Genomic DNA, 22,500 nt, shown 5'->3' with positions numbered 1-22,500 from the left:
ATAGACTGTACGAGCTGCACTGTTCACCCTTACTGTAGATTATGCGGTAAATAGCTGTAAAATAGCCAGAGTCTTGCTGTAATAAAAGGAAACTGGATTTGACTGTGAAAGGAGTAGGATTGGAGTGAAAATGTGCAGTGCAAAGAATAAGTTACAGTAGTTTACTTGATGCACTCATTACAGGTAGCAACTGTGACCGTGAGTTCAGATCAATTTCTCAGGTGCTTCTACAGAGTAGAGTGTGTCAAAGCAGCTGAACACAGAAGATCCTAGTGGATGTTAACAATGTCAGTCCAGTGCTGAAGTCCAGTTCAGTTCAGTGTGCTTTAATCTTCACTGCTGAGAGTCCAAACACTGAAGAGCAGATCCATCCATGACCAACTCCACAAGACCCAAACCAAGCAGGACAGTGGAGGAACACACTTCACCAACTGACCTAAGTGGCCACAGAAGGCAGCCAGGTGTTTGCTTTGCTTACTTCTCTTTTTTATAATAATAATTTTTAGGGAGGATTCACCTCTGTTGGGAAAGGACAGCAGAGGCTAAATTCAGGAGAGTATTGAGGGGAGAGAGGGGAAAGGGACCTGAGGGTTGGAATTGAACTCAGGTCGCGGTGAGCACCATGGTGCTATATGTCAGCGCACTTACCCACTAAACTATTGATGCCGACGGTTTGTTTACTTCTGAGTGTGCTCCAATGTCTGTCTTTCAATTCAGATGCTGAGCCGGATATCTGGTAAGCCTTAAATAAGAGAGTACGATGAGGGAGTCAAATCTGAAGTGAGTCTGTGTATTGAGTTCCATTGTTGTGATCTTTTCAATTCAATTCAGCTTTATTTGTATAGCGCTTTTACAATGTAGATTATGTCAAAGCAGCTTCACATAAATGGTCATAGTAACTGGAACAGTGTGGTTCAGGTTTTAGTGTTTAAGTTCAGTTCAGTTCAGTTTAGCTCAGTTCAGTGTGATTTAATCATTACTGAGAGTTCAAACACTGAAGAGCAAATTCATCGATGCGTAGCTCTACCAATCCTGAACCATGCGAGGCAGTGGCGACAGCGGAGAGGGAAAAAAAACTTCACCTGATGGGAGTGAAGAAAAAAAAAACTTGAGAGAACCAGACTCAGTTGGGCACGACCATTTTCATTTCTCCGCTGGCCAAAAGTCTTGTGCATAGCTTCAGTCACCGCGGTGGAGGCTGGAAGATGAACTCAGCGAAGACTCGTCTGTCCCTGGAGCGTCGCTGGAATCAGACTCATGTTCCCCACTCCTCACGACCATCAGCGCAGCAGCAGCTCAGGATACGGCCTGGTCCCGGATTATGGAAACCTTGGGATCATCTCGTCGCTGGAACTGTGTACATCGTTAGCTAGTTAGCATCGCCTCCCTTTCATTTAGGAATATATAATAATCAGACGACTCAACTGTTTGCCATAATGTACCGATGGAAACAGTGTGGTGTGTCTTTCTGGCAACCAAGCAGACGTTATAGACATAAAGAGCACTCAGCTCCAGTCTTCTCAGTCGGGTAACGTGCACAGGAGTCATCACCGGCAATCACAAACCATAGAGCCATCCTCATGCACACCTCCAAGACTGTCAATGTGCGGCCAAGAGTTCAAATCAGTTCAAAGTTCATTTCAGTTGCCAGTATTCCACTGTAAACAGACATCTGTAAGGTTTAACTGTATGTGTGAGCTATATGAGAGCCTGTGTGTCAGCGGCTGCAGGTGAAAACAGAATATTCTCCATACTGTTCAGAAGAGACGAGTCAGGCTCTGCATGTGCTGCGTACATCAGGGGCAAACTAAAGCATGTTTCACCAAAATACTGGATTCATTCATTCATTCAGCCAGCTTAGTCCCTTTATTAATCTAGGGTCGCCACAGCGCCAACTTATCCAGCACGTTGTTTACGCAGCGGATGTCCTTCCAGCCGCAACCCATCTCTGGGAAACATCCATCTATACACACTCATTCACACAAACACACATACACTATGGACAATTTAGCCTACCCAATTCCCCTATAGCACATGTGTTTGGACTGTGGGGGAAACCGGAGGAAACCCACGCCAACATGAGAACATGCAAACTCCACACAGAAACACCAAGACTCGAACCAGCGACCTTCTTGCTGTGAGGCGACAGCACTACATACTGCGCCGCCATCCTGGATTCATATGTCTATAAATATTAGCAGTAAAAGAGTTTAGTTTGTACAAAACAAAGTTAATGTTATTTGATTGTGGATTTCCTCTGGAGGAGCTGCTTTACCCCATTTAGAGCGTCATTGAGGAGGATTGCAACAGAGAAACTGGTTTCAGGAAACACTCGTCACTTCAGCGTTCATTCCTCAAACCCTGCGTCACACTAGAACAGATGAGCCGCGAGATCCAGCGGTGTCTGAGACACACACTCCTGAACGTCACTGACACTGAACAGGAACACACACAGCAGCAGAATCAGAGAGAGGAGGAACAGAGCTGGATTATGAACCCCTCTTCATTTACACTCTGTGATTCTGTCCGCTCTAATATAGAGCAGAGGAGGAAGCAGAGGGAGTGTGTGAGCCGTAATGGAGGAGCGCTGGATGGAGGAACACAACAGATCAATCAGGCAGAGATCAGGGCAGCCCCGACTCCATCAACTCTGCTATTGTGCTGCAGAAATAGGCGTCCTCTACAATCGCCTGATCACAAAAAACCCTGCTCTCGCTGAATGAGGTGCAGGTGTGTGTGTGTGTGTGTGTGTGTGTGTGATGCTGAATCAGCAGAGCACTGCAGAGATCACACACTCACACTAACTGGTCTTTCTGCACGCTCGTCTCACTGCGCCTCTGCTCGCTCACACACACACACACACACACACACACACACACACACACACACACACACACACACCAGAGAAATGAAACTGACTCTGGTGTGGAGCGTCTGAAGTCTGATTAGTGACGTCATCCTTCATCAGCAGACATGACAGAGAGAGCGATGTTCAGTCAGATGATGGAGGAAAACTGAGGCTCCATCAACACTCCTCTGTCAGAGCTGATGATCATTATGGTGGATTTAGTGCGCTCGCTGTTTCATACGCTGCAGTCACGCTGCCCAGTCATGGAGACTTACAGCAGTTAAGGTGGATGAAGTTTTCAGACGGTCATTTTCTTCTGACTCACACACACACACACACACACACACACACACACACACACACACTGACAGGGGTTTCTTTACAAACATAGTTTCACTTTATCTGAAAAAACATAATTAATATGTCTGTGCAAATATATATGTGTGTGTGTGAGTATATTATAAATACAAATTTGGCCATTTTTATTTCAATAGTTTTAAATATCTAGTAATATATATATATATATATATATATATATATATATATATATATATATATATATATATATATATATATATATATATACAGTTGAAGTCAGAATTATTTAACACTCTTTGATATATTTTTTTTTGTCTCCTATTTCCCAGGTGATGTTTCTCAGATTCAGGAGTTGTTCACGGTATTTCCTCTAATATCTGTTCTTCTGGAGAAAGTCTGATTGGTTTTATTTTGTCTAGAATAAAAGCAGTGTTTAATAGTGTTAAAGTCATGTTAAGCTCAATATTATTCACCCCTTCAGCAATATTAGTGTTGGATTGTCTCCAGAACAAACCACTGTTATACAATGACTTGCCTAATTACCCTAACTTTACCCTAATTACCCTAGTGAAGCCTTTACATGCCACTGTAAGCTGAATACTAGTGTCTTGAAGAATATCTAGACTAATATTATTTACTGTCATCATGATGAAGAGAACACAAATCAGTTATTAGAGATGAGTTATGAACACTGTAATGATTAGAAATGTGCTGGAGAAATCTGCTCTCTGTTACACAGAAATTGGGGGGAAAAATAAACAGCAGGGCGAATAATTCTGACTTCAACTGTATATGTGTGTGTGTGTGTGTGTGTGTGTGTGTGTAAAAAGGTATCTGCTCTATTCTTTTCTTAGAATATGTATTAATGTGTAACAGTGCTTTTGTTAGTATAATGTCTACAATATTAAAGCAGGGAACACACTTCATAAGTTGCCCAATATCCATCTCTTTCCAGAGTGTTCCCCAGATTCAGCAGAGATGTACGGAGTTCCTAAGAGCAGCAGCAGAACTGCAGGAGGAAACACTGGTGATGATTGCTGATGTTAAGCAACACTATGAGCCCTATCTCATACACCAGGCGCAGTAAGGCACGAGGCGAGTTTGCCCGGATGTGTTGCTATTTTCAGACCAGCGCAACCCTAATCTTCCCGTTTCCCACCACGTTGATTAAAGAGCAAATCCATTTGCACCACTCTGTGGACTCATGGGTGTTTCGCCTGGAAAAGAGGTGTGTTGAGGCGCATTGCTGGAGCGCTGCTATCCTGAGAAACTGAAATATACTGAGCAATAGATCAACTGAGAGCAGGTCTACAGTCCAGCGCAGAGCATGTTAGTTGTGCACTTCGCTTACACAATGCTTAATACACAAAGGATGAACAGCAATATGCAAATATCTTTACAGAGGAAAAAGAATTAAAGGAATAAATATTACAAAAGTGATGATTTTCTACATCAATATAAACAGCACTGCCTCCTAGTCTTCTTCATCTCAGGGGCTTCTTCAGTTTATTGATGACCATCTGCATCTGTATAATGTGATTATTATTAGCATTATTATTGATTATCTGCAGATTCATATCTGCTTTATTAAAAACAAACGTAGACTCGTCCACCTGTCAGGTTTTACACCATATGAGGCACAGCATGTATGTTTGGGTATAACTCTTTGAACAATCTTCCTCATTACTGTTTATTTATTCCTCTGCTGGAGATTAGCACTGAACTTAGAGATAGTTTAGACACAAATCTCTGCTCTTAACAAAGAAAACTAATAATGTAGGCTAATGGATGTCTGTACGTATAACACGTTTCCTTATCCACAGAAGAGAGAAAGAGAAAGTACAGAGGCTGAATGGAGGAGGCTGGTTCTTTATCCTCGTGCTGCAGATGCTGTTTAACTGGGTTCCCGCTAGTGAAGTGTTCAGTTTTTACACTTACAAAGTCGCCATCTAAATAGCAAATGCACCATGGAGTGACACAACAGAGGGAATGAGAGACGAGACTCCTTGGTTTAAAGCAGGTTCTCCTCAAAACACACCCAGAACTCATGAGGAGAATCAGCACAGCCCTGTTAGACCATGCACCAGGCGCAGAGCGCACTCTTCCATCATTAAAATAGCAGAAGTGGATTCAGACAAAGAGAAAATAATGCTCTTAATACTTTTGGGACTGCACCTCAGACAGTGCATCTAGACTGTTAAAACAGAGCCCTATGCAACTTTCCCTCACGGCTCCCCCTTGTGGTTGATAAGTGCTGTTTCCTCTTACCAACAAAAGCAGCTGGCATGTCTACACTGCAAAAGCCAGCAGTCAGCTTTATCAGATCAAATGAGTGTAGTGAACTCAAAATGTTGCCTTAACTTGTTGGGTTTTACAGTACTCAGTTGGTTTGAGTTCTCTTTATTTATTGGGTTTTACTGTACTCAATTTGCTTCATTTACTCAAACAGATTGAGTTCACAGTACTCATTAGGATGAGTTTTTGAACTTAAATGGTTTGCTGCAATTGGTTTCCTCAAATGGATTGAGTTACCTTAACTTATTGGGTTGTGCAGAGTAATCCAAAACAATGTGTGAGTATCTCCAGCAGCCTCTAATGGTGAACGTGTATTAGCTGTATTGTTTATTATCAGACTTGATGCAGAAACACTGTGATTGACATTCTCCCTTTGTACGTGTCATCAGAGGGGGAAAACCCCACCCACTAGTCTCCATCTCATTAGCATGTCCAGCAGGCCTGAGTGAGAAGCAGCCGTCTGTGCATTAGCCATTAGAGTGTTTGAGCTGCTGAAGATGATGTCAGCATAGACTAAGAGGATTATAGATGTGGAGTTTTAGATGAACTGCGACAGGAGCCACATAGACTGACAGAAGCATCAAGCACACACTGAAGCACACACGCACACCTGACCAGCACTCACAACACACACACTGCAGTTTTACATCTGACACACAGGTGTCTAGCTCCACCCTCTTCTGAAAACAGCACCATCCCATTTGCATTTAAAGCGACAGTCACCAAAACACCACAATTAGGATCACAGCCTGAAAGGGTCAGTTTCAGAGAGCTGGAGATTTATCAAGGATTAAAATGATGCAGACGTTCAAGAGTCATGAACACCTTCGTTATTTGGATCAGCTGTGTTTGATCAGGGTTCGAGCAAACCTGTGCAGAGCTGCGGCCCTCCAGGAATCCAGAGACCTGAGCTCTAGACACAGCGAGACGCATCTCTTATATTGTCTGTGTACATCTTTAATCAATCTCCCTGTAGGGCCAGGAGTGTTCTCTCTGCAGCTCTCGTCCTCTGGCCACTGATGCTAAGCTAATAAATAATCATTGGTGATAAGACACCACACGCGGCTGCTTTCGCTAGCTGAAATCAAGTAAAACAGCGCTGATGAAATCAGGAGACGGGCTTCAGCAGATGAAGAGGAATCTAACAGCAGACTCTGGGCTTTAAAACACTTTAACCCTGCGAATAAATCATTCAGCAACGCTCTGATGTCTGCCAGATCTTAATCACGGCCCGTCTTCGGCTCCTCTGAACATGCGGAAATTTCCACGTCATTTGGTTCAGTCATCCCGGATTGATTTTTAAGATTCTACTTAAATGAAATGGAAGGAATTCACTTTCAACTCGAGGTGCAGCCGGCATGTGAAATTCCTCTTAAGTGAAAGAAACTCTGAGGAAATGAGATCAGAGCGTTTCAGAGGCATGCGGACGCTGTTATTTCAACCCAATCTTCCCTGAGCCGCCGAGCCACCATTATTCAAATTAAACCCATTTGAGTTCTCTGCCTGCCATTATAACAATCACCGTTCCCCCAGAGCTCGTTCCCGGAGTTTGTTTCTTTCGGATCCGCTCAGGACGGAGCGCAGAAAACAAGCAGAGCTCAAACACACAGCGCTGGACGCCCTTTACTCTCTGCTAATCTTCATTCTTCATCAGGTAAAGCACAGATCTGGCTCAGAGAGCTGCTCGCTTCACCCCAAACTGCACTTCTGCTGTCATTTACTCCTCATCCAACACTCAAACCTGGAGCCTCCTCCTGCTGAACACAAGATACTAGGAAGAATGTCGGGAACCTGTGAGCATTGGCTTCTGCAGCTTTGATAGCTATGGAAACATCATCTTCAGTGTTGAACAGAGGGAGAGGTCTGGAGCCTGTTGAAGGAGAGCGAGTCGTGAGGGAGTGAACGGCCCCTTTACTGATACAGTGAGCTGAATTATAGTGTGCAGCAACACGAGGCCAGCTAATGAAGGCAGAGTCATCATATTCAGGACAAATCAATCTGCATAATCATCTTCATATCTAATGTGGAGAGCCATGAACACCAGACCTGACATGAGGAGAAGAGCTTCACCAACACACAAACACAGAGCTCAGCACTGTCTGAACATGAGGACCATGGAGATGAGGATGGAGATAAAGATGAAGATGATGAATTAGAGACGACGATAAAAGATGAAGATGATGAAAACAGCGATGATGAAGATGATGATGATGATGAAGATCCTCCGCTCTGCTCCTCTTTTTTTCAGTGTTTGATTGATTTTCCTCTTCTTCATCTGCTAGTTTCTCCTTCAGCTAGTTAGCGGAGGCAGGATTAGCGTGGTCGGATTAGCATAGCTGCTAGCGGGTGTGGTGACTCGGTCGCGCCCCTGTGCCGCAGGTGAGGAGGTCACGTCTGGAGCATCTGCTGATCCAGGATCAGTGTTCAAAGACACACACAGATTTACTGCTGATCTCCAGCTTTACTCGGCTGACGGAGACTCCACCAGCACACAGACGGAGGATACACACACACACACTCACACACATACACAGAGCAGTTCTATACAGACACACACACACATATGAAGATCAGCTACCGCTCAAACTCTTTCATGACTACTAACCGGCAGAGTCTCAAATGGGGAAACACATCAGTCAATATGGCCGCTCTAGTGAAGGAAGCCCCGCCTTGTAGCGAAGAAGCCTATCACAGATCACAATAGCCTGCTGGGGGAGGGGCTTTCCATACAAGCGCTCTCTAAAGGCTGCCTTATACTTCTGCGTCAAGCGCACGTGTATGCTCCGGCACAGCCTACGCGTGGACACACAGCCCTGGCCGTGGCCATCAGTGAGGATGACGCACACCTCTCAAAGTATGCAAATACAGGTCGCCAGCTCTAATTGGTCGGCTTGGTAGCACTGACCAGTGTTGGCAGAGGTGAGAGCCGTGCGAGTGCGATGCAGCGACTGTTTACAAGTTTGGAGTCTCATGAGGAAGCTCCGGATGGAGACTGTTGTGTTGTGATCACCTCATGGTTAAAGTTGCTGCACGTCCACTGGTTAATGACTTAAAATGAGCGAGTTTGAGCTACTAGTACATTAAGGAAGTGTTTAGAAACAACTAAACACCAGCGAAGAAACTCGACACAGAGCAACATGAACACCTACTGCCAGCTAGCGTTTCAGAAGGGTTACTGCAGAGCAGCACACGCAGCGCTGCAGTATAAACGCACAGCTCCACGTGTTGCATGCACTGTGGCTCACGCCGATCACTTGATGCAGAAGTGTAAACCAGGCTTAACAGAGTCAGACATGAGGAAACAGCTGAACCTCAGGAACACCACAGACTCTAGAGTACACCAGACGTTAGATGTAAATGAGGAAAAGAGTAACAGTCAATAATATGGTGAATGAAGCCCCACCTACTAGTACAGGAGCCAATCATCGAAGGCTATAGACTATCACTATAGACACTATAGGAGTTGAGAGCAGACGTGTGCTTTTACAGCAGTTTCTGTGGTCAAGAAACACACTGGACTCTGCCAGTACTGGTCTCACAGACATCAGCGATAGATCCTCAGAAAGCTGGACATCTCTACTGTTAAAGGAACCAGGTGCACTTGAAAACAGAAGGTTTCTGACTTTATAATCTGTATGAAATGAACGCCAAGTACAGTCGCCTAGGGCCCCGTGAACACTGCTCTTGTATGTTTAAGCGCAGACGTTTAAATCAGACAATGCGCAATGCACAAACCCCATTAAACACGATGCAGATCACAACGATGGTGAGAAAAACAACAACCTCCTCATTTGATTAAAAGAATAGCTCTGTGTAATTCATACATGACAAATAGCTGAAAACGATAATAAACACTCAACGACAGTCTGAATAACAGCAGACGATATTAGAAACACACCCAGCACAACACAACTCTATTCTGCATTACACCGCCCGCCATCCGCTACTGGGGGAACTAGAAACTCTTTAAAAGTAAAGGTCTTCAGTAATATAACATCACAAGTCTTGTTGCTATTCCAAATTAATCTAAATCGAATTTAATTTGAAATTAAACGGCATCAAATCCAAACACATCTGAGTCGAAAACAAGAAGGAAAAGAAAAGCAGAGGAAGAAAAGCTGAAAGTAAAGGTGTTCTGCGGTGCATTAGACATTATTTAGCGGTGCAGTATTAGGACGTGTTTTAATAAATGCAGCAACACTTGTGTGATATGTGAGAGAATATTAGAAACATTCAATATGCTTCATTAAATAATCAAGTAATGATCTATCCCACTAGCTCACCCTGCTGACAGGACAGGGTCCCCCTCATTTCCTGAAACTGAAATTCACCCACTGTCCAACATCTAACACAGAGCTCTGTCTGCGTAAAAGCTCAAACGTCTCCTGCATTTCTCACTGTTTATGCATATATTAATATGTGATTCATTTACATTAAACACATTTGATTGATGTTTTATTTGTGCATGTCATCCTCATATCCTTTATTTCTTTACATGAGTGATTTCTGCCTTGCAAACTTCTTTGATTAATCTGAGTGAACACTTGTACATATGTATTATAGGCTAAATATGTTACAGTTAATAAAATGAACACGCTTAAATATGAAATTAATATTGTATAAATATACATTGTATTATTTTTGTGCTTTCTTTTCACTGTTTTTACACCAGTGGCTCAATTTATTTTCATCTCGCCCAGGGCCCCTCAACCCTAGGGGCCGTCACTGGGTACGTTCTGTCCTGTCAATCACACATCACATGACAGCAACTACTGAAGTGCCCAGAGACCAAACAGAGAGTGGCTGTCACTTCTGGAGGAGATTCACCATCAGGACCAAGCGGTGATTAGTTCAGAAAAGCAGAGCGATCTGACCATCATTATCCAGAGCATATGAATGAGGTTGTGTCGTGATCTGGTTCTCCTCAAGTGTGCATGCGCATGAGCTCAGGCAACATGAATATATGGAGACTTTGATTGATTCAGATGTTTAGAAATGAAACTCATGAGACGGCTGTAGTTTAATTCTATTGGTGCTCTCAAATATCTAATGTGATTGAAGGCTTGGCTAACAGTTCTGGAGAGTGTGATGTTCATCTTCAGACAGCTGCTGAGCACGCTGACCAGAGGTGTTTCAAAGATGGCCGCCGAATGAAGTGACTTGCCTTAAAGGGACTTTGGTAATATCCACTCACAAACAGCGGAAATACATCAACACACAGCGGGAGATCTCTCATAATCAAGCCCACAACTCTGCAAAACAAGTGCACTTGTGCTGTTAGCACTTATTTGGTCATTTTGTTTATTTACGTGTCTCATCATGTGTTTCTGTCCGTCACCCAGTTCACTACCATGCTTGCTCCACCTATACAGTGGTGTTAGTGAGTCCAGCAGGGGGCGCTCAACCTGCGGTCTGTGTGTGTCCTAATGCTCCAGTGTAGTGAAGGGGACTCTATACTGTCAGTGAGCGCCGTCTTTCAGATGAGCTGTTAAAGTGAGCTCCTGACTCTCTGTGCTCATTAATAATCCCAGGATGTCCTTGGTAAGAGAGTAGGGGTTTCACCCCGGCATCCTGGCCAAATCTGCCCACTAGCCTCTGTCCATCATGGCCTCCTAACATCCCCATATCATAACTGTCTTCATCACTCTGTCTCCTCTCCAGCAATCAGCTGCTGTGCGGTGTGGAGCAATATGGCTGCGTCTCCTCATCCAGGTGGATGCTGCACACTGGTGCTGGATGAGGTGTAAATGTGTAAAGTGCTTTGAGTGTCCAGAAAAGAGCTATATTAATGTAAGGAATTATTATTATTATTATTAATTCCTGTCTCTGATTGGCTGTTTTGCAAACAATTCCGTTAATGCTGCTTTCTGATTGGTTTCTGCTTCACAACTCTGCTCCAGGCCCAGCCAATCCCCACATGCCGCCTGTCCTTTAAAAGCTCTTTAGTCCGGCAGTTCTGGAGCCGACTCTCTGACACACTGATCTGCTGTTTTGTACTTTTTCTCTTTGGTTGTGTATTTCGGCTCGTTTGATTTTGTTACACTGCAAAAAATGCTTTTCTTACTTAGATTTTTTTGTCTTGTTTCTAGTCCAAATATCTAAAAATTCCTAAATCAAGAAGAGTTTTCTAGACAAGCAAAGCATATTGTCTTGTTTTAAGAAATAATCTGCCTAAGTGAAGTGAGTTTTTCCTCAAATCAAGCAAAATAATCTGCCAATGGGGTCAGCAAAATAATCTTGTTTTTTGATTTGTGATAAGATTATTTTGCTGACCCCATTGGTAGATTATTTTGCTTGATTTGAGGAAAAACTCACTTCATTTTGGCAGATTATTTCTTAAAACAAGACAATATGTTTTGCTTGTCTAGAAAACTCTTCTTGATTTACGAACTTTTAGATATTTGGACTAGAAACAAGACATTAAATCTCGGTAAGAAAGGCATTTTTTGCAGTGTAGTGTTTGTCATTGTGTTATCCCTGTTTATCAGTATCGTTGGTCTTTAGTTTTGTTGTTCAGCTTTGTTTCTGTCTGTTCTTATCACGTTTCCTCATGAGTTTAGACAGAGTGGTAGGAAAGTACATCACCTGACACATGTCAACACCTAGATTACTATTTGTCTAGATACACCAGGTAAGATAGTGCCAACACATGTACTTCTGCTTCAGTTGTTAGTGTGGATTAGATAGGACGGCACTGATGATGAAGAGTTCTTTCTCATATCTTGAGTTTATTAGAGTAGATTGGAGAGGATTTGTTGTGAACATTAGTAACACTGTTTGGTTCTTTAGCAAAACCCATAGCCAGTCTCTCCTACATACTGATTATTGTCTTTGTGAATATCTCATTCACTGATTCACCTCATGATCATCTGTTCACTCAACTCTTGTTGTCCATCCTTACTTTGTAACACAATTTACTTTGAGCTTTCGCGTAACCAAATCCTCAGCTCAAGTGTACAACCCCACTCCCCTAGACTGCCAGGGGCTGCAGCAATGCTCGTATGAAGAGAAGGCAATGTACAGTAAGTATCTGTAAACATCTGTAACGAGTTCCCGCCTCCGCCACTCAAACGCTAGTCACATGACGGCGACCGCATGAAGACACAAGCTGCTCCCAAATGGCAGATTATACACTATGCACTATTTACCTACACACTCAGCAGTATATGTATTTAGTGCTGTCCCAAATGCAACACTGTTTTTTTTCTAAGCAGAAATTCAAGATGGCGTTTGACAGTCGCCAAATCAGTGAAACAAATGACCAAAGTACCAAATAACACCTGCCATGAGTATAACCGCATTCTCCAGCAGGAGGCGCTATAATCACTCTCATAGGAGAATTCTGCTTTCATAATCCAAAATAAATAAAGCTAATTAACATGTGCGCCCGATAGCTCCGCCCCTTCCGCAACGTGAGCAAAGCAGTGTGAAGTGTGTATTATTACACACTCAACTGTACCGGCTGAATGAGTGCATCATCCGGGTAATTAAGGGTGCTTTCACATTAGCACTTTTGGTCCGCACCCGAGTTCGTTTGCTGTCATAGTACAATACGTTTAGCTAGTGTGAATGCGTCTTCTGAACCCGAGTGCAGACCCGTGAACCATACCCGAGTCCGCCTGAAAGAGGTGGTCTGGGGTACGGTTCATGCAAACTCTGATACGGTTCACTTCAGATGTGAATGCAATCATACCAAATTACGGAAGTGGACTATAGTGAACTGCCAAATCTACAACAAACTATCGTTTTCATAACATTCGTTTGTTCGTGTGTGTGTCTTGTTTCGTACCTTGGTGACACGTGCGGGACTGAGCCAGGGCAAACACAGTGATGTCTCGCAAGTTGCTTTCTGTATGTACAAAAGCTTTCAGTAAAAGCAGAATGACCGCCATGTGCGGAAGTCTTTCCATTTCAGCGCTTGCTTGCGTGGCCGTCACCTAGCAACGGCCGTAAACAAAACAGCAGCTCCATGACACAAGTGTACCAGGGTTCAGAAGGATAAAAGACAGTGTGAAGACAAACCAACTGAGGAGGTGGCAAGGGGAGACAATCGAACTCGAGTACGGTCCAGGCAAATGAACCAAGTGTGAAAGCACCCTAAAGTGCACTTGATAATGTTCGAGTTTTCAGTGTGAACACACTACTTACACTATTAATACTATAAAATGGCCTAGAACAGAGCATAAGTATGCGATTTGAGATCCACCTACACACACTTTCAAAGATGGCTGCCGAGTGAAATTAACTTCAAGGGATTGTGTTATTATCCAGCTCTCATGTGCTCATGGACACCAGGCATGATGAAGATATCAGGATCGTGTCGAGTAAAGAAGCCTGAAAACAACCACTGTCCCTAAAGGAGCTGAAGAGGAGAGGAGAGCGGACTAACAGAGAGGATTCCATCACAACAACACGAGCTGAAGACAAGACAACCGCACAACAGCACACACCAATCCCATATTTGAGTGTATCCTTCACACTGCAGCTGAAAGACACACACACACACACACCTGCAGGATCCTGAGAGATCACACACTCAAATAAAATCTTAATGAGGCCAAAGCATTTTATCCCAATCAGCGGTCCTGACGAGCAGCGTTTAGAGCCGGATTCAGCAAACAGCTCAGTTGAACTCTCAGAACAGCAGGAGGAGTTCAGCTCTCACTCACGCTTCACTGACGATCACCGAGAGGCGGAGCCCAGAGAGAGGGCAGAGCTACTTACTATGGGGATCTCAGCATGCTCATTAACTATGCAGACAGTGATTGGCTGTTCAGTTCAGTTCAGTTCAGTGTGCTTTAATCTTCACTGCTGAGAGTCCAAACACTGAAGAGCAGATCCATCCATGACCAGCTCCACAAGACCCAAACCAAGCAGGACAGTGCAGGAACACACTTCACCAGCTGACCAAAGTGAAGGAGAGAGACCTGTGCAGAGCTGCAGTCTAGGCGCCGGAGGCTCTGTCAGAGATTCATGATGTCATGTTGACACTCATACAGGCTAATGGATGGTCTACGTCCTGAAAGCTGTGCTCCTGCTATTACAGCTGTACACACTCATTTAAATAACGGGTTCAGGCCTGGACACCTCCCACATCTCTACACTCAGGGCTTCTGTATTAGCCAGAACAGCAGAGTCCACTAAAGGAGGTCGAGCCTTCTCATTTATGGCTCCTAAACTCTGGAATAGCCTTGCTGATAATGTCGAGGCTCAGACACACTCTCCCAGCTCAACACTAGAGACCGGCCTCTTTAGTGACGCACACACACACTGCAGCACATAACACTAGGATGAGTGTGTGTGCTCCACACAAGTGAGTGGGCTGACAAGCACCTGCAGGACACACTCCTCCTGTCTTAAAGTGCGTGCGCGCACACACGCACACACACACACACGCACACACGCACGCGCACATGCGCACACACACACACACACACGTCTGTAACACTGCAGATCTGAATCCGTTAAGCAGTTCATTAATGACGCTGATCAATGGAAGGAGCCACACGTCATTAGCATGCTAACAGGAGAAGCAGTGGCGCTCGGGCCTCACACTGAACACACACACTCATATTACAGAAACACACTCACACACACACACACACACACTGGAGTAAATGCCTCCGTTTGCTCTTTTTCAGGAATGATTTCAGACATTTGGGCTCAGATACAAGAATTATGATGATGAGTACATGAAGAACACACACACACACACACACACACACACGAGAAATATCCTCATCCTCCGTGCGCGCTCTCTGCGGGTTGTTTCACTCAGGTCGTCTATCGCACCCCAGTGGAGGATCCGCGCGCTCGAGTCACACATGAACTGATGAACTCACACACACACACGCTCTCTCTCTCTCTCTCACACACACACACACACACACACACACACACACACAAACACACACACACACACACTTTCAGGTCAGAAAACAGAGACAAAAGGATCACAATGACACAAGCACGAATGTCAAATCCTCACACAACTTCATAGTGTGTGTGTGTGTGTGTGTGTTCTCGAGCCTGAAACAGCTGGAGCAGCACGTTAAGCGGGTACACACACACACACACACACACACACACACACACACACGAGGAAACGATCATCAGAATATTAATCAATCAGTTATCGTGCACGCGCATTAATCAATCAGCCTCTCGTGCCCGCGCACTCATCAATCAGCTTCTCGGACACGCGCGTCTGTCGCTCCGCTTCAACAAAAACACACTGGAGATCAAACCTGACATCACCCGAAACAAGAGATCAGCTCCACACACACACACACACACACACACACACACACACACACACACACACACACACACACACAGTGCGCATTAGTATCGGAGATCAGACTGACGCTCCTGTGCAAAACTGGGCATCGTCATTATGCTATTTAGAGCGCGCGCGCACATAAACACACACACAACACACGCGTGATCAATCAGATGTTTACCGTCGGAATGCTCTCTCCGTGCCTCTCTCTGGTCGGATTCCTGCGCGTCTCCCGGTTCTCGGTGTGTTATACTGTAATAATCTCCGGTATCCGCCAGTGCGCGCGCGGCTCTTCTGCGCGTCTTCCGATGGAACTGCGCGTCACCGACGCCTCACAGCGGCGCGCACGGAGATAGGGAGACACGCCCCGCACCGGGAGGAGCTGCGGACCCGGCGGAGGAGGAAAGGATGAAGAGGAGGAGGCGATCCTTACCGGGAGAACAGATCCTCCGAGTGTGTGTGTGCTGATGAGTGTGTGTGTGTGTGTGTGTGTGTGTGTGTGATAAGAGTGAAAGAGGTAGAGAAAGAGAAAGGGAGAGAGAGAGAGAATGTGTGTGTGTGTGTGTGTGTGAGATGAGAGGGAGTGTTTCTGTGTGTGTCCGTAGGCTGATGTGTGTGTTCATATGTGTGTTGATATGTGTGTGTTTGTTGATGAGTGTGTGTGCTGTAGTGTGTGCGTGTGTGTTTGATGAGTGTGAATGTGTGTATGTGTGTGTGGGGATGAGTGTGAGTGTTGATGTTTGGATGAGTGTGAATATGTGTGCTGATGTGTGCATGCGTGTGTGTGTTGATGTGTGCGTTTGTGACTCTTATGCTGATGAAAACACTTCTGTACACACACTCTCAAATCAGCACACTCACACAGGCACACACAGATACACAAACACATCTCAACAGCACACACAGATACATACACACACACACACCCTTGTAAGCGCACTGATACACATACACACACGACTTGTCAATGCACTGACACAGAGACACACACCCTTGTGTAATGCGTAAGTGTAAATGTGTGTTGAAGAACTGCAGGCTTCATGTCTTTGTGTGTGTGTGTGTGTGTGTGTTCTATCTGCTTGTGCACTGAGAGTGTGTGTTAAAGTCACGCTGGTGTCTGCTGGAATAATGAATGGACCAATAAGCTAAAGGAAGCAATGTCTCTTCAGAGAGCTCTTATTGAACCGTTAAATGGGAACAGTAATGTAGCGTGTCTCTCTCTCTCTGTCTGACACCTCCAGTCTGAGCACAGGTCTCTCGCCCCACTGCCTGTTCACCCATTCAGGAGTCAGAGTTCTTTACAGCTCCAGATCTGAAGGAGCGGAGGGTCAGGGAGGAGCGGGGGATCAGGGAAGAAATCTGGGTCGGGGAGGATTGGGGGTCAAGGAGGACCGGGGGATCAGGGAGGAGCAGAGATCAGGGATTGGGTGATCAGGGAAGACCTCTGGGTCAGAGAGGAGCGGGGGATCAGGAAAGACGTCTGGGTCGGGGAGGATTGGGGGTCAAGGAGGACCGGGGGATCAGGGAGGAGCAGGGGATCAGGGAAGACCTCTGGGTCAGGAAGGATTGGGGGTCAGGGAGAACCGGGGGATCAGGGAGGAGCAGAGATCAGGGATTGGGTGATCAGGGAAGACCTCTGGGTCAGAGAGGAGCGGGGTATCAGGAAAGACGTCTGGGTCGGGGAGGATTGGGGGTCAAGGAGGACCGGGGGATCAGGGAGGAGCGGGATCAGGGTTTGGGGGATCAGGGATTGGGGGATCAGGGAAGACCTCTGGGTCAGAGAGGAGAGGGGGATCAGGAAAGATGTCTGGATCAGGGAGAATCGGGGGTAAGGGAGGAGCTTTGATTCCCCGAGAAGTGCAAGGTCAGGGAGGATTGGGGGGTCTGGGAAGGACCTCTGAGTCATGGAGGAGCAAAGGATCAGAGAGGACCTCTCATTCAGGGAGAAGCAAAAAGTCAGGAAGGATGGGGGGGTAGGACAAGACCTGAGTCATATAAGAGCATGGGATGAGGGAAGACCTCTGGTTCAGGAAGGATCGGGGGTCAGGGAGAAGCAGGGGATCAGGGAAGACCTCTGAGTCAGAGAAAATCGGAGGGTCAGGGAAAGAGCACTGGGTCAGGGAGGAGCAGGGGGTCATGGAGGAGTGGGGGAAAAGAGCTCTGGGTGAGGGAGTGTCAGGGAGGAGTGCTGGGTCAGGGAGGAGTATCGGGGATTAGGGAGGAGCATGGGATCATGGTGGAGTGGGGGAGTCGGGAGGAGCGCTGGGTCAGGGAGAAGCAAGGGGGTCATGGAGGAGAATTGTGGGTCAGGGAGGAGTCAATGGATGCTCTTCAGTGAAAGCTGGTTAGTGAACAGTGCAGGGAGGAGCGGGGGGGTCAGGGAGGAGCGTTCACCAGTATAATCCTGAATGAACACATCTGTGAGCAGGGTCTTCTGATTGTCATCGATGAGACGTTACAATATTCTCATAATAGCTTATAGCTTATAATAAGTTATAAGCTGATGATTGTGATCAGCCATTAAACCTGACGACATCAGATCTGAATCTCAATCGCTTCACTAAAGGGGTTAAACTCATCTGAGTGTGTGTCAGCCGCTGAACACAGCAGATCATAGTGAACTGAAGCCGTGTCAGTCCAGTGTTCAGAGCTCAACTTCAGTTCAGTTCAGTTCAGTTCAGTTCAGTTCAGTTCAGTTCAGTTCAGTTCAGTGTGCTTTAATCTTCACTGCTGAGAGTCCAAACACTGAAGAGCAGATCCATCCATGACCAACTCCACAAGACCCAAACCAAGCAGGACAGTGGAGGAACACACGTCACCAACTGACCAAAGCGAAGGAGAGAGACCTGGAAAGAGACCAGGCTCAGTTAGGGATGTTTCTTGATTGAAACACTGATGGGTAGGGTCGCGAATCAGACTATGGTCCTTGACCACAAACTGGAAACCATCCAGGTGAAGCTTGCGGCTCTGCAACAAACTTTGGCCAGATCAGGAGACGACTGATGGACATTAAATATCTGTGAAATTGGCAGATATTGACCTAAAGTTGAAGTATCTTACGGTCTTTTTTTTTCGGCTCTCCTCTTACTCCTGCCATACGGCCTCGGCTGGAAGTAAACAACTCCCTGGGATAAGCAAGATAAGCGGACGCTCTGAAATTCCTGCCCCTGTCAAGGACACCTGCGGGACTCTGGACTATGCAGGCTCACACACAAACAAACATATCTACAGATAAACATTCACCACCGATCCCCATCCAAACGCCTTCGTGTGCTTTTACCCACGTGGGGCGTGGGCGGGGCTGTGACTTGCGCCGGAAATGGCTGCTGGACCAGTTGGCTGCCCGCACTCAACGGACTGTTTTCCATTACTCCTGTTCCCATCCCCTCTGTCTATGTTGTGTCTTGCCGGTGTGCTTATGCTAAGATAGGGCTGTTTTTCTCCCTTTTCTCACTTTGTCCTAATCAAGGGCAAGCTGAGGGGGTGTTTTTTAGCCTAACTGTCCAAATGTATCTTTCTTCATTTGTAAATGCTACCTCCTATGATCTGTCTCCCCTGAAAAGTTGTTTGTGATGTTTTGTGTATGGTCTGGGGGGTCCAATCTCGCTATACGAAAGTGTAGTGACAAATAAAGGCTTGATTGATTGATTGATTTCTCTGTCAGTGGTTGTTAACTTTATTTTCTCCACACGTGTGCGATCAGTCCGCTGTATCCCCGTCACAGCAGTGCAGTACGAGTGTACATGAGCACTGATGATGTAGGAACAGCTGATATGCAGCTCCAGAGCTCTGATGCTGCTGTAACTCATTCCTCCTCATGTATTGATGAGTTTAATCCAGCAGTACGCAGCTCACAGTGTGCATCACTCACTCCTCTGTGCCAGATCACAGTGACAGCACTGTGTTTTAAAGGCAGCTGAAATACCACCATGTGGGGAAACTTCCTTTAGAGACCGTAAACACTTTACACCGAGCACACACACACACACACACACACACACACACACACACACACACACACAGCCCGTCACGGCAGGATTTAGCCTCTCTGCGTTTGAGCAGTTTTAGCTGTATATCTACAAGATGACCATTAACATTTAGTGCTGTGATAACCCAGCGCTGAACTGGGCAGGATTTACTGTGGGAGCGACGCAGACGGGTCAATACTGCAGGAGGTGTGAGTGTGACCTCTCAGAAACTCAGACTAAAGCTGATCAGCGCCGCTCTAATGCATTATAATGAGCAGGGAAGCAGGAGTAACGGCTTTACTGCTGTGTGTGTGTGTGTGTGTGTGTGTGTGTGTGTGTAAACACAGGATAATCCAGTGTGAGCAGTAATAAATACAGAGCGTATGAAGCCCTGGACGCTCACAGAATGATTGTTTCACATTAACACTTGTACATTATTCAGGCAATGAAGCTCCACCAGGGACACACGCCGTGTTTATAGATCTGTGTTGGCTTATCTTGCTCTGGAAAATGTCAGAAGTCTTTGAGAAGCCAAATGTTTTCCTTCTGTCTGTTTCTGAGTCTCCTCCTATTTTCAGGCCAGTCGGGTGCTGATGTTCATCAATGCAAATGAAAGTTCAAGAGGAAAACAGCAGTCTGGAGGACTACACTGACTGATCAATCTGTGTGTGTGTAGAGCGAATCTTTCCAGAACCTTCGCCGTCTCTGCTGCTAGGTGAGCTCTGGTTAGTGAATATAGATTAATGGCTGCTCTTCAGTGAACACTGCTTAGTAAAAGTTTTTAAATGAATGCTGGTTAGTAAACAATGACATCGGCATACCCCCTCCTCAACAGATGACTGTCTTCTGCACTGCTTATGCAAATGAACCTGATTTGATGATATGCAGATTGGTGTCCTGTTGCCGTAGAGACGCAGGTCTGCTTTACCCAGCATCTGCTGCACAGCTGGTGACTGTAAACACTGAAGTGCTGGAGCTCAGAGCGGGAGAGCCCACGAGTGACTACACACACACACACACACACACACACACACACACACACACACACACACACACACACACACACACATAACATAATCGCATGACACACATAACTTCACACATCTGAGCACGCTCCAGAACTCCAGAGCAGATGCTGATCTCAGAACAGCTGGACACATCTGAGCACGCTCCAGAACAGCAGAACAGATGCTGATCTCAGAACAGCCGGACACATCTGAGCACGCTCCAGAACAGCAGAACAGATGCTGATCTCAGAACAGCTGGACACATCTGACCACGCTCCAGAACTCCAGAACAGATGCTGATCTCAGAACAGCTGGACACATCTGACCACGCTCCAGAACAGCAGAGCAGATGCTGATCTCAGAACAGCTGGACACATCTGACCACGCTCCAGAACAGCAGAACAGATGCTGATCTCAGAACAGCTGGACACATCTGACCACACTCCAGAATACCAGAGCAGATGCTGATCTCAGAACAGCTGGACACATCTGACCACGCTCCAGAACAGCAGAGCAGATGCTGATCTCAGAACAGCTGGACACATCTGACCACGCTCCAGAACAGCAGAACAGATGCTGATCTCAGAACAGCTGGACACATCTGACCACGCTCCAGAACAGCAGAGCAGATGCTGATCTCAGAACAGCTGGACACATCTGACCACACTCCAGAACACCAGAGCAGACGCTGATCTCAGAACAGCTGGACACATCTGACCACGCTCCAGAACAGCAGAGCAGATGCTGATCTCAGAACAGCTGGACACATCTGACCACACTCTAGAACAGCAGAGCAGACGCTGATCTCAGAACAGCCGGACACATCTGACCACACTCCAGAACAGCAGAACAGATGCTGATCTCAGAACAGCTGGACACATCTGACCACACTCCAGAACACCAGAGCAGACGCTGATCTCAGAACAGCTGGACACATCTGACCACACTCCAGAACAGCAGAGCAGATGCTGATCTCAGAACAGCTGGACACATCTGACCACGCTCCAGAACAGCAGAGCAGACGCTGATCTCAGAACAGCTGGACACATCTGACCACGCTCCAGAACAGCAGAGCAGATGCTGATCTCAGAACAGCTGGACACATCTGACCACGCTCCAGAACACCAGAGCAGACACTGATCTCAGAACAGCTGGACACATCTGACCACGCTCCAGAACAGCAGAACAGATGCTGATCTCAGAACAGCTGGACACATCTGACCACACTCCAGAACAGCAGAGCAGATGCTGATCTCAGAACAGCTGGACACATCTGACCACGCTCCAGAACAGCAGAACAGATGCTGATCTCAGAACAGCTGGACACATCTGACCACGCTCCAGAACAGCAGAACAGATGCTGATCTCAGAACAGCTGGACACATCAGACCACGCTCCAGAACACCAGAGCAGATGCTGATCTCAGAACAGCTGGACACATCTGACCACACTCCAGAACAGCAGAGCAGACGCTGATCTCAGAACAGCTGGACACATCTGACCACGCTCCAGAACAGCAGAACAGATGCTGATCTCAGAACAGCTGGACACATCAGACCACGCTCCAGAACACCAGAGCAGATGCTGATCTCAGAACAGCTGGACACATCTGACCACACTCTAGAACAGCAGAGCAGACGCTGATCTCAGAACAGCCGGACACATCTGACCACGCTCCAGAACACCAGAGCAGACGCTGATCTCAGAACAGCTGGACACATCTGACCACGCTCCAGAACAGCAGAACAGATGCTGATCTCAGAACAGCTGGACACATCTGAC

The 22,500-nt window shown here is 46.2% G+C and overlaps 1 protein-coding gene and 1 long non-coding RNA gene across 43 annotated transcripts in view; one reads left to right on the top strand and one right to left on the bottom strand.

Moving 5' to 3' along the window:
- Nucleotides 1–16,069, bottom strand: part of nrxn2b (neurexin 2b) — a 479,670-nt gene extending 463,601 nt beyond the window's left edge. For all 42 annotated transcript variants that reach the window (XM_073906700.1, XM_073906730.1, XM_073906720.1 and 39 more), the window contains exon 1: nt 15,925–16,069. The gene's annotated coding sequence lies outside the window, so the exon portion shown is untranslated. The remainder of the gene's footprint in view (nt 1–15,924) is intronic.
- LOC141375235 (uncharacterized) overlaps nt 1–22,500 on the top strand; it is a 135,273-nt gene that overhangs the window by 8,819 nt on the left and 103,954 nt on the right. The gene's annotated exons all lie outside the window — the stretch shown is intronic.

Source organism: Danio rerio, chromosome 7, assembly GCF_049306965.1.
Source record: "Danio rerio strain Tuebingen ecotype United States chromosome 7, GRCz12tu, whole genome shotgun sequence".
Lineage (NCBI taxonomy): Eukaryota > Metazoa > Chordata > Actinopteri > Cypriniformes > Danionidae > Danio > Danio rerio.
This window is presented reverse-complemented; position numbering and strand designations above follow the sequence as displayed.